Below are 11,722 nucleotides of genomic sequence, written 5' to 3'. Positions count from 1 at the left end.
TATATATATGTATTCAGTATATTACTTATTTTCCTTTTCATTTAATTATTATAAATGGAGTTATGATGACAAATACAAATTTCAACTTGCACTGCCAAAACCAAGGTATCTATATTTCTGACTTTTAAAATTGAGACACTAGATCTTTGGCGCCATCCTGTCCAGAAGGTGCGCAGTAAGAAGTTTGATAGATGTGTTGGTGGATATCAATTTAAATCTCAAGTTAAATCTCATGTATCATGTATGGAAAAAAATTCATTCTGAGAATGCTATAAATAATGTATCGTTTTCTTTTTTGATTAAAGAGTCAATGAAAAATAAATTTATTTTAAAATTTCTTTGGTTGTTTCTAAGTTACTCCTGTTTTTAATGCTACTTTTTTGTAATCTTTTGTTTAGTACTACATTTAAATTTGAATCAATCTAAATAAATGTAAATGAAACTAAACTGACAATTTGAAAATGAACCTATAAAACTTGAATACTTTCGCTTATTAATATTATGTTGTAGTGCAATTTACTGATATGATTAATCTAATCTTTATGGTTATTTTCAAAAAACTCTAATTACTAACCTTAGAATGCAAACTCAAGGTTATTATATCAGTTTTAGCAGTGATGGAATTGTTGTTATTATTTATCGCCACAGGAACAAAACACTACACGATTTGTAGATTGATTTAAAGGGGAGAGATTAATATGTTCGTAATTTTATCATTGTTAACATAGTAAATTGATTGTAAGTATGGATAATTTGAATAATTAATTAATATGATTAATAATTAGTCAAGTCCTTGAATCTGATTGGTCAGTTTAGTGTGAATGACATCACACACATTTTCTGTTTACGTTGAAGTGAACTTGCATGTTAGAGGATTGTAATTTCACGAGAGAGTGAGTAATCAGGTTAGCAAATTATTCAAATGTTGTTGTTGTTTTTGAACAGCCTCCCTTCTACTTTCTTTACCTCACAATTATCATCAGGATTAGTCATGCCATGGTCGCAGTATGGTAACCAAAACAAGAAAACGTGTGATGGTCTATTGAAATATTTTCCCCTCCCCTTCAAAAAAATCCTATTTTAATCTTGCTCATGTTGAATAATGACTACCTCAGTGTTTTTAAATTATTTTCTTGCTATTGAATCACTGCAAGTTTGATCAGTGAAACAATAAAAAACAAATCACCTGGAAAACTGGGTCATTTTATGACGTGTTAGAATGTACAATTCGCCCTCAATCGAGACCATTTGGAGCCTGAAAATGGTGGATATTGTCGGGGTTCGGTCTCTAATTGTAAGGTTAATGCTAGTAAGATTGTAGATTATTGGGTTCTTAGAAAAAAAGAGGGGTCTCGAATTCAAGGGTGCATTGTATTATGCACCAAAATAACATGTATTTCCCTTTTTCTTGCGTCATGGCTGATGGGGACTTAGCCTGTCAGTTGGGGAGTGGGTTGGGGAATGGTTTAGTGCCTAGCCTGTACTGTGTTCGGGACAAGAAGTCATTCTCCCTTTTGGCTCACTGCTGTGGAGTGAGTAGTCTCAGAAACATGCTTGGGCTCATCTCAAAACCATATTCTCACTCATTAATTGATCAGGCCAACTCTATATCCAATTTGCATTTGCCATATAATAATCATAGGATTAAAATATTCCATATTTTTAATTAATATAAATTTTTTTAAATATGTATATAAATTAAAAGTTGTTTGGTTCATTTTTTTAATTGCTGATACAGATAAATATTTAAATTATTAATAAATACATGTGGTGCTTGCTGACATAGGGTATTGACCCTTGACCAGACATATTTCCAATTTATACAATCAAAAAACATCTGTTTTTCTCAATAACATCGTACGATTCTACTTGTTATGAATATGGCATGATGCACCAGCTAACATTAACCTATATTTTCATATTTCAGTCTAATTGATTTTTCGTAACAAAAAATATTTTTAGGAATTATACAAATTTTGCATTAGTATATTTTTAAAGTACTTGTTTTTCCCTCCCATTTATATTCTAATTTGAAATTTGCTAATATGAATGACAATAAAGTGGTTTGGCAAAAAAAAAAGCAATAATCATAATAACCTACTGTTATAACCTATTTTAATAAAATCAATATGGCATAAAAGAAACTTGAAATCTTGTAATTTTGGTCCTTTTCCTTGTAATTTTAACTGTATTATTTGAAATTGGAAAATACCTTAAATGCTTAAAAAGCCCTGCAACAAACCTGAATTTTTTCACTAAGCGCCGCTTTCAAATAAGGACTGGGTGTCCCCTTTCCAAAACAAGATTTTTTAAAAATTGGGACTAGGACGTTCTATCATGGCCGGATGGCTGGAATGGGAAAACTAGGCCTGTTTTTTGTTGTTTTTTTTTTTTGTTGGGTCCCACTGCCCGACGAGCTTTGGCCCATGAGGGGGGGGGGGGGGCTTGACCAAACCGATGGGGGGGGGGGAGGTGTTTAAGTCTTATCATTTTACCTTTTGTCAACCATTTTTCTTCCCTTAGTTTGTTTTAGTCCAATATAATTTCTTCCCTAGACCCTGCTGGCACTAGGACTGTCCCATTGTTCACATCTCATTCCTCTATATCTTAACATTGGTCATGATAACATTCCTCTGTCTTTAGGTTTTTTGTATCATGTAGCTTGTTTGCTATACAAATTTTGTGATTTGGCAAATGACATCTTCTTGAATAAATCAATGCACAACAAACAAACATCTTACACAATATTTTTCATTTTTGATAGAATGCGCTACTTATACTGTAATTACAGTACTTAAATGCTGCATCTTTACTTCTTCACTTTCTTTCCCCTATCAATAGATCGCATATAGTATTTTTATTAAATTCATTAATATTTTATTAAGTTTTAAAATTTGTATGTATATTGGACAATTCACTCACATACTAAAAAAAAGGGATAATAGTTGGAAAATATTAGATAAAACTATTATTATTTTTGAATAATTAATAAGGTTCTTTTTTCAATGAAACAAAACACTTAGGTCAGAAACCAAGATGATTTGACCGGAGTTAAAATTTATTTGGTTCTCAAGCCGGTCATTCCAGATTTGGGAATGATTAAAAAATTCTAAATTGAAAAACTATTATTTAAAAAGACAATAATTCTAACACAATTGAGAATCACAACCATTGAATTCTTAAATGCAATTAAATTAATCATTATAAAAATTTAATTACAAAAATAAAGCAGTCAGTATTAAGAACTGCAATAACATTAACTTAATCCAATTAAATAGATCCAAAAATTTACATTTTTAGTTTGATAAAGTAGCATCTGATGGCATGGGGGGTCCCTGCTTGTCTCAGGGGGAAAATTTCTTCCCTGAACCTGGCTGGCACTGGTACTATTCCATTGTTGTCGCATCTCATCCTCCCCTTCTTCTTACAAAATAGTTTTCATTTTTGATAGAGGGCGCTGCTTATAATTACATAGTTAAATGTTGCAACTTTACTTCAAGTCATTGCACACTATATCCCTACCAATAGGTTGCACATTTTGTATTATATTATCTTATTACAGTTTAAAATTTGTTTGTATAACAATCAATTTTATCCAAGTCAATGCTAAAAAAATGAGGATAATAGTTGAAATAATAGATAAAGAAAATAGGTGGAATATTCTGATCATGGCATTTAATTGTTTTTTTGTGTTATAATTAAAAAAATAAAATGAAAAACAAAAAAATAACAAATACTCAACAAGTCGGAAACCAAGATGGCATAGAATTTAAAATTACTTTGGCTCTCAAGCCGGTTATTCTATATTTGTGGTAAATGACTAAAAACATAAAAAATAATAATTATACCTGTATAAATTTAAAAAGGTAAGACATTTTTCATATTTGCCATTGACCATAATGTCCTCAATTAATTGTTGCATCATATTGTGGTCTCTAATGGCTGGGCAAATTGTGATGAAGATATTATGATTAAGATGATGATGAAACACCATCAGTGATCAATATCTAACAATAATCACCATAGCAGCGAATTTTAAATGCTCACCTTTTGTAGATTTTACAACACAGGAATAAAAGCATGATTTTGATTGGCCATTCAGGCTAACTACAATATTCTGCTTGTAATTTTTTTTTAGTTGGAAATTAATGAAGTTGTCAGCGTATGGTTATAATTATTTTGGTACTTGATTTCCCTACCTTGGTCATGTCCTCACTAGTGATGCAACTGATGATGCAGATATAGCTCGTCAATAGCTCACTATGTATGCGCGCCAACTGTCTGAAGAGGCGTATTTATAGGTGTGCAGACTGTGTAAAGTGCACGTTCAGAAGTTTCTGTATGAATTTTTATTGTGTAAATTTATGGTAAAACTATACGAGCAAGTCGATAAATTCATTAAGAGTTTCTTATAACAGTGCCCTTAAGGTTATTTTTATTTTATTTTCTTCACTTCAACTGGATCACACAAAAAAACACCAGAAAGGCAACTATAGAACAGGTGAACAAGCACCTATGCAGAGCCATGTTACCACCGGATAAAGATCAATCAGTTGTTGTTTAGAAAGCCCAGGGCAAGCAGTGCAAGTGCAATGTTTGTTATGTGCAGGCTACTTTTATTTTACGAATTTGTAAGAAAATCAGTTTATTCTTTTATGAAAAGGATATATGCTTCTGAAAACAGCCTGGTTAAAGGTGTTGTTAAGAAGTCAGCATTGAATTACTGGGCAATGTTTTCAAAGTGGGATACACTTTTACGTTGAGCAGGTTTTATTGCTGTATACAGTTTGTAATATTATTTATGCTATCCTTATTATATTTTTTATGGATGAAATTCCGAAATAGAAGTCGATTGATTGATTAAGATACGTAGACTCAATTTGTTGTTCAGTTGCTCCTAGTGGAATGTTTACCTATTGTGCAATAAGTGTGTGATCGATACAGCCATCATTAAACTTTCTATTTTTAGAACTAAGTAATTGCCTCTACTGATTGGTTCATTCATAATGAAAAACAACAATATGCAAATTTGGTTACCGGTAACTACAACTAAATAAAGTTTAAAAGTTAATAGAATATCAGATAATTAATGAAATTATTCCTAATGTCTTATGGTTCATATTCAATAATAATGAGAATAATAATTTAATTCAGTTATATTTAATTCATAAAATAAATGGATTTAAAGTGAAATTTGTGGTTGTTTTTTTTATAATATAGATACAGAAATTTAATTTGCACAATTTATTTATTTATTTTATTTATTTATTTATTTCGGTATAAAACATAAATATACAATAAGCAGCAAAGGCTGAAAGAATTGCATTTACAGAGTTATTGAAATATACAGTACATTAAAATTATTAAAATGCAATATTAAAAAAAACCATCAATATAACAAATTAAGATTCAAGTCATAAAAAAGGAGTCCACTAAAAAACAGAACAGTAAAAACACATTGGAAAAATAATAAAAGCAAATACAAATAAATTAAAATTTCACATACAAAGTCCAAGGAGAACAAACTCATGATCAGTATGCTATAATATTGAGTTTCTTAAATATATTAAATTATAAATAGTTTACTGTTGGATTATGATGCTTATTGATAATACGGACCAATGTGGGTATAGGTGATTTACTATATCTCTTAGTCTTAGATTTAGGTATTTCAAGCAGGCGAGTATATCTCAAAGTTCTAGAGGGTTTATGATAGTAAGAGGGTAGCATATCTCTGAAAGCAACAGATTTCAACAAACTACTGCCAAAAGCAAGTGTAAGTGTTTCTCTTCTTTTCTTGAGTGAGGGAATATTAAAAATTGAAAAAACATTATCATAGTTAATATAATTAAACCCTAAAATAATGCGAAAGGCCCTTTTCTGGACTCTTTCGATAGCCATACAATTGGATCGAGACAGAGCACCATGCCAGCATGGTGCAGCATATTCTAAAATTGGTCTTATATATGAAACGTACACAGTGATTAAATCTGCACATGCAACATTAGCTTGCTTAAGTATACACAATGAAAACAAATGTCTGGAGGCTCTAGAGACAATATCCTCTGTATTGAGATCCCACTTAAGATTACTTTGAATAATTACACCTAGTAATCGGATATGATCAACTACATCAAGTACTGATCCATTTAGGGTAAAATTCGGCAAAATCATTTCAGGAGTTTTATGCTTCAAAAATTTATAGTAAGGATGCGACATTTAGAAGGTTTGGGTACCATCTGATTAAGAAAACACCATTCATTTAAGTTATCCAGGAGGGATTGCATAATAGGTATAGAATTTCTAGGAACGGCTTCACTGAGGGTGAGGTCGTCTACATATTTCCACCTTCTGCAGCTATCAATCATGGCGTCATTGATGAGAATGAGAAATAACACCGGCCCGAGTAGTGCTCCCTGTGGGACTCCACAATTAATGGAGATGTAAGAGGACTGGGAGCCTGCGTACCTGGTGTTCATAACTCGGCCACTCAGAAAGCTGTAGATGATGGGAACTAAAGACGATCTCACCCCGAGGTCAATTAACTTTTTTATAACAGAATGATCAACTCTATCAAATGCTTTCATAAAATCAACTGCACAGATATTAACATATGTACCTCCTTTTTCCACATCCTTAAAAATGCAATCAATTAGGCTAATCAAATAATAAGTTGTGGAGGATCCCTTTCTACTACCAAATTGTTTACAGTCCAACTTTTTTTTAATATCATCGACGACCCAACGCACAATAGATTTCTCGAAGATCCTGGCAAAAATCGGAGTCAGTGATATGGGCCGAAGATCATCTACAGATGCAACACTCTTAACTTTGGGTATAGGAACAATAGTCGCCTTTTTCCAAACATCAGGAAATACCCCCTTTTTGAGCGCATTATTGAAAATGTTGGTGAGAGGTATACTCAATTCGGGCGTAAAGTCTTTGATCAATCGCATAGGCTGGTCATCAGGATGACCTGCTTTGGAGGGATTCGATGACTTAACATGAAAAAAATATCAGTGGCGTAATGATGGGCGTCTGGGGCCCTGTGGCTTTCTGAGACTAGGCCCATGTTTTGTGTAGCGGTTGCCAATCCCATTGTGGGATTTTAGATGTGTTCATTTTTTTAATCATGATTGTCATTGTCTTTAAAATTTTTTAACTACGAATTAATATACAGTATGATATCAGTGGCTTCTATCTAGTAATTTTGAAAATTGAGGTAAGGGTGGGAGCGGGTAGGCTTTCACAGACGGAGTATCTACTATAGATAGATAGATAGTTAAAATATTGAAGTAAACCTAATTAATAGGTAAAGTTATATAAGTCAAAATGGGAGTTCTGAGCTCATATGCTGGAGTACACATAACTTTTTCCTTTTTTGTTTAGGCTGAATGAAATATGGGGCATTCACCACTCTTCAGATCCATGTGTCCCCAGGTTGAGGGAGTGTCCCAGAATTTGGGACGGTCTCCCGCACTCATGCAAGCAAGAATCTCCCCAAAAATATAGCCCATTTTGTTGTTAATTATCTTACGGAAGTCAGTGCCAGTGGGCACCACCTTGTGCAGCAAAAGAAGATGAAATGTGTTAGGAAAGTGCATTTAACCAGATTTCCCGGAAGTGCCTTTATCCAACTCGGGGACCCCTGCGAATCATCCTTAGTTGTTGCATGACCAAATTTAAACTTGCCTTTTTAAAATCTAAACATGCACAGCACCTTTGATTTTTACTTAGTGATATTGGCACGTTATAAATACTTTATTATTAATATCAAGTGTGTCTGCTGAGAATATACCCATTCAAACACAGATGCATAAATAATACTGTTCTTATTATTTTCTACATAAGTATATTTGCTGGTAATCAAATTAAAGATTTTCATAGTGAAAACCAATGTTGTGTCTCACGGGGAAGGGATACTTATACTGGCATTTCAGATAAGCAATTCAATATTTTATTTTATTTTTATTTTTTGGGGAGTTTTAGTTTATCCAGAATTTACAATATTATACTGTACGAAAGGACACATTGATACGTTCACTTGGATTTTCCCAAAATAATCAATGATATTGCAAAAAACTGTTGTATGCCCATATTTAGTCATGATGTGCCTATATATGGTCATATGATGTGATGTCATCATGACCATATTTAGGCATGTCACATGTTTTTTTCAAACTTGATAGTTTTGATAGGGCTCAGTATATGTATAAATCATAGAGCTATTAAACAACTAGAGTGCTGACAAGATGACGCAGCAATGCAGAGTTATGTATATGTACCATCCAAGATGGCCGTCGTAGTAAAGCGCCACCTTCAGGCTTAGTATACATATTATTACATATTAATAAGCCCTCTGACTGACTATTATTTCATTAATGATAATGAGTAATGGTAATAACAAATTATTAAACTATTGTAGCCAAAATGAGGCCAAGTGGAACATCTTATTAAAAAGTCAAGTACCAAGGAATGAAAATTAAAACCGTGTACATTACACCCAAACACCGCAACGCTCGAGTTTCAACATACGGGTAACTAACTGTACTGAACTTTCTGAGTAAATTGAGGGCGCAATTGAAAACGATGGTGCTTAGCGAAAATTTGATTGGCTAAATCTATGGCAGCCATCTTGGATGGTACACACACACAGTTCTGCGTATTTCGAACATCGAATACATTGGGGTTAGCGCTCTAGTATTCTTATTATATCTCTATGGTATAAATACACTATATGTGGCAAAGACAAGCCAAACCAGTCACTCGTCGCAAATTGTGTTTCAGAGAAAATAGCAAAAACATGCTAGAATGTAAAATTTTTTAAAATCTATTTTATTTCACTAAACTAAGGTTTATGTACCTATACATCATGCTGTGCTGTTATTTTTCCCAATTTCAATGTTAAAACAACACTTTTTAATGATTTTATGATAGTTTCTGCATGAGAAATGCCTGAAATCATAAACTTTGAAGGCTGATTTCTCATATATTGTTCTTCAAACAACTGTACGCTGTCGGATTTGAATGATTTTTTTACCATTTTATAGCTCTTATTTTACTCTTTAACCCTGTATTAATAACTCAAAATCGATTTTTGCGGCGAGTGACTGGTTTGGCATGTCTTTGCCACATTATAAATATATATAAATTGTGATACAATTAATATTATCTTATTCATAGATTTGTTATTGCTATTCTATTTTTTAATTTTTTTATAGTTGACTCTGATTAGTTCTTGTTTACTCATTATTGAAGTCCCACTTCAGAGTGGCCGACAGCTGCTTGGGCACACTTCTATTGTTTGATATCTTTTGTCTACAACTCTTCTTCTCTAAGTACAAATTATTTATTTTTTGAAAGCTGCTTACCATTTTGTACAATGTGTCCATGAAGATACATGACATTTCTTTATCTGTTTTTCAAAATGTGTGTATAAAATTATGTGCTGAGCAAAACATTTGAAATTAGTTGTTATAATAGTTTCCAAATGAAATTTAGGAAGAAACATTTTTGTTTTTTGTCAAGCAAAAAGTCAAATTAGTATTTAATACAAAGTCTGTAAATTTGCAATTTAATACCACTATTTTTGTCTGGATATGTGTTTCATTGGAAAGTAATTTAATCAATACTTTTAAGTCAGCAAATTAATTAATTTTTGGTTTCTGTAACCTAAGGGTTATTTGTAATGGGTTAAGTATAAGGTTGTTTGCTATTAATGAAGTATTAGTTTCCAAGAAAATCCAGGATAATTCTTAAAAATGAATGAATAATTAATGATAATGATCATAATTCATGATTAAATACCGCATATCATGTGGAACATCATTGAAGAGCTTAGAAGCCCAAGGCTTGGAAACACAACACAAACCTTTTTTTTTTGCTCTAATGAAGAAATCATAAACATTTGCAATAATATGGAAAATCATTAATATTCATGATATGTTGGTACTTATAATTGGATTTTCATTTTCATTGTTATCTTCTTGGAAATAGATCTAATTTACAAAAATTCATATGCAAGTATTCTCATTGAGAGTATTATTTCATTAAATACTCTCCATTGTTAATGGTATCTCCCAATTGAATCATTTTTACTGGTAAATTTGTCCATAAAAATTCAGCTATGCGGGCAGTGTGAGGCATTGGTCCTTTTGAGTGGGGTTTAATGACTTGAAAAAGCAGCACATAGCCTAGTCCTAGACTGGAATAATGTTTCTTTATTAAAGATGGCTAGCCTCCACCTAGGCCTTTCACTGTTTTTTTTAGGCCTTTCACTGGTTTTTTTTTTTTTTTTTTTTTTTTTAAACAAAAAATTTATACCGGTTGGCTGGTTATTTTTGCTGGTAAAATTGACATCTAAAATGGCTTTCGGAGAACGCTGAGTAGGTTAGTGTAAAATAAATATACGCATTTTTTTTTGGTGTTCCTCATTTCAATATATTTATGTTTTGGTGCCATATTTGCACAAACTAATATGATAATAATGGTATACATTTCAAATCAAAATGTAAGGATACTGCAACGCAAAATTGCTGAATAGCATACATAACAGTAATAGGCATATAATAATAAAATATAATAATATATTATGTTATAGTTCAAGATACTCAAAGTAACTTGAATCTATCTGCCAAACCCTGGCCCCTGGACATTGGAGCTGAGGTCCCACAACATAAGTATACAGGTCTCCCTCCAATTAAAGACAGTTTTGGGACCATTGTTCCCGTGGTCTTTAGCAGCTTTGGTCTCTCATTAGAATAATAAAGATAAGAGAAATTTGTTAATTTGGGACCACAAAATAGTGGTCTTTAATTGGAGGTGGTTCTTATTTAGAGGGGTCTTTCATTGGAGGGGGACATGTACTGTATGTGTGTTTGGTGGGGGGGGGGGATTTGTGTTCCTCATCCTGTTCTGATTGGTCAATTGGCATTCCAAAAGGTCCATTCATTAATTGATTCATGCTATAATGATAATCATATTCCAATCAATTTGTAAACATTTATGTTATGAAGATAAAGTGTTTGCAACAAAAGAATTTACTAGCACACTGAATAACATTTTAGTTATGAAGTCATTGAACAAAAGAATTACTAATACAAGTTTGCTCAAACCTGCAAAATCATTGAAAATGTATAGAAATAAATTCTAAATATGGTTTATACTGTAGAAAAATTTAAAAAGTATAAAAATATATTCAATATTTATAATATACACTGTATGCTGTAATAAGATAACAAATATGAAAAAGTATAAGATTAAATTCAAAATATAGAAAATATAGTAATCTTAAATGCGATTTTAAAATAAGTAGGCACAGAAAATGGTGTCAAATATTAATATTAATAATTATTATGAACGTATTAGAAATCTAATGAGATTCTAATATAGACATCAATTACTCAACTTCACTAAAGTACATCTTAATCAAATTACATTATTTCAGTTTTGTCTTCTGGGTATCAATGGCATCTAAGAAATAAAGAGTTTTGTTTGAAGTGTAATTTTGTTTTACGAATACCACTATAAGTTTATAATTATATCATTTGTTAAGATAAATTACACTGGATAGGTCTGGTATCACAAGGTCTTTTTCTTTGGAAATCAACAAAGAAAACAAATATTTGAACAATACCCTTTTGTTGACATACCATTTTTGAAATAATTCTATAAGGTTATTATATTATAGTTCCTAAATAAAGTGCTTTGAACTGCTTGTCTG

This window comes from Anneissia japonica, unplaced genomic scaffold (assembly GCF_011630105.1).
Source record: "Anneissia japonica isolate Jap-2015-1 unplaced genomic scaffold, ASM1163010v1 scaffold673_len1821605_cov196, whole genome shotgun sequence".
Lineage (NCBI taxonomy): Eukaryota > Metazoa > Echinodermata > Crinoidea > Comatulida > Comatulidae > Anneissia > Anneissia japonica.
Note: the sequence above shows the minus strand (reverse complement) of the source record.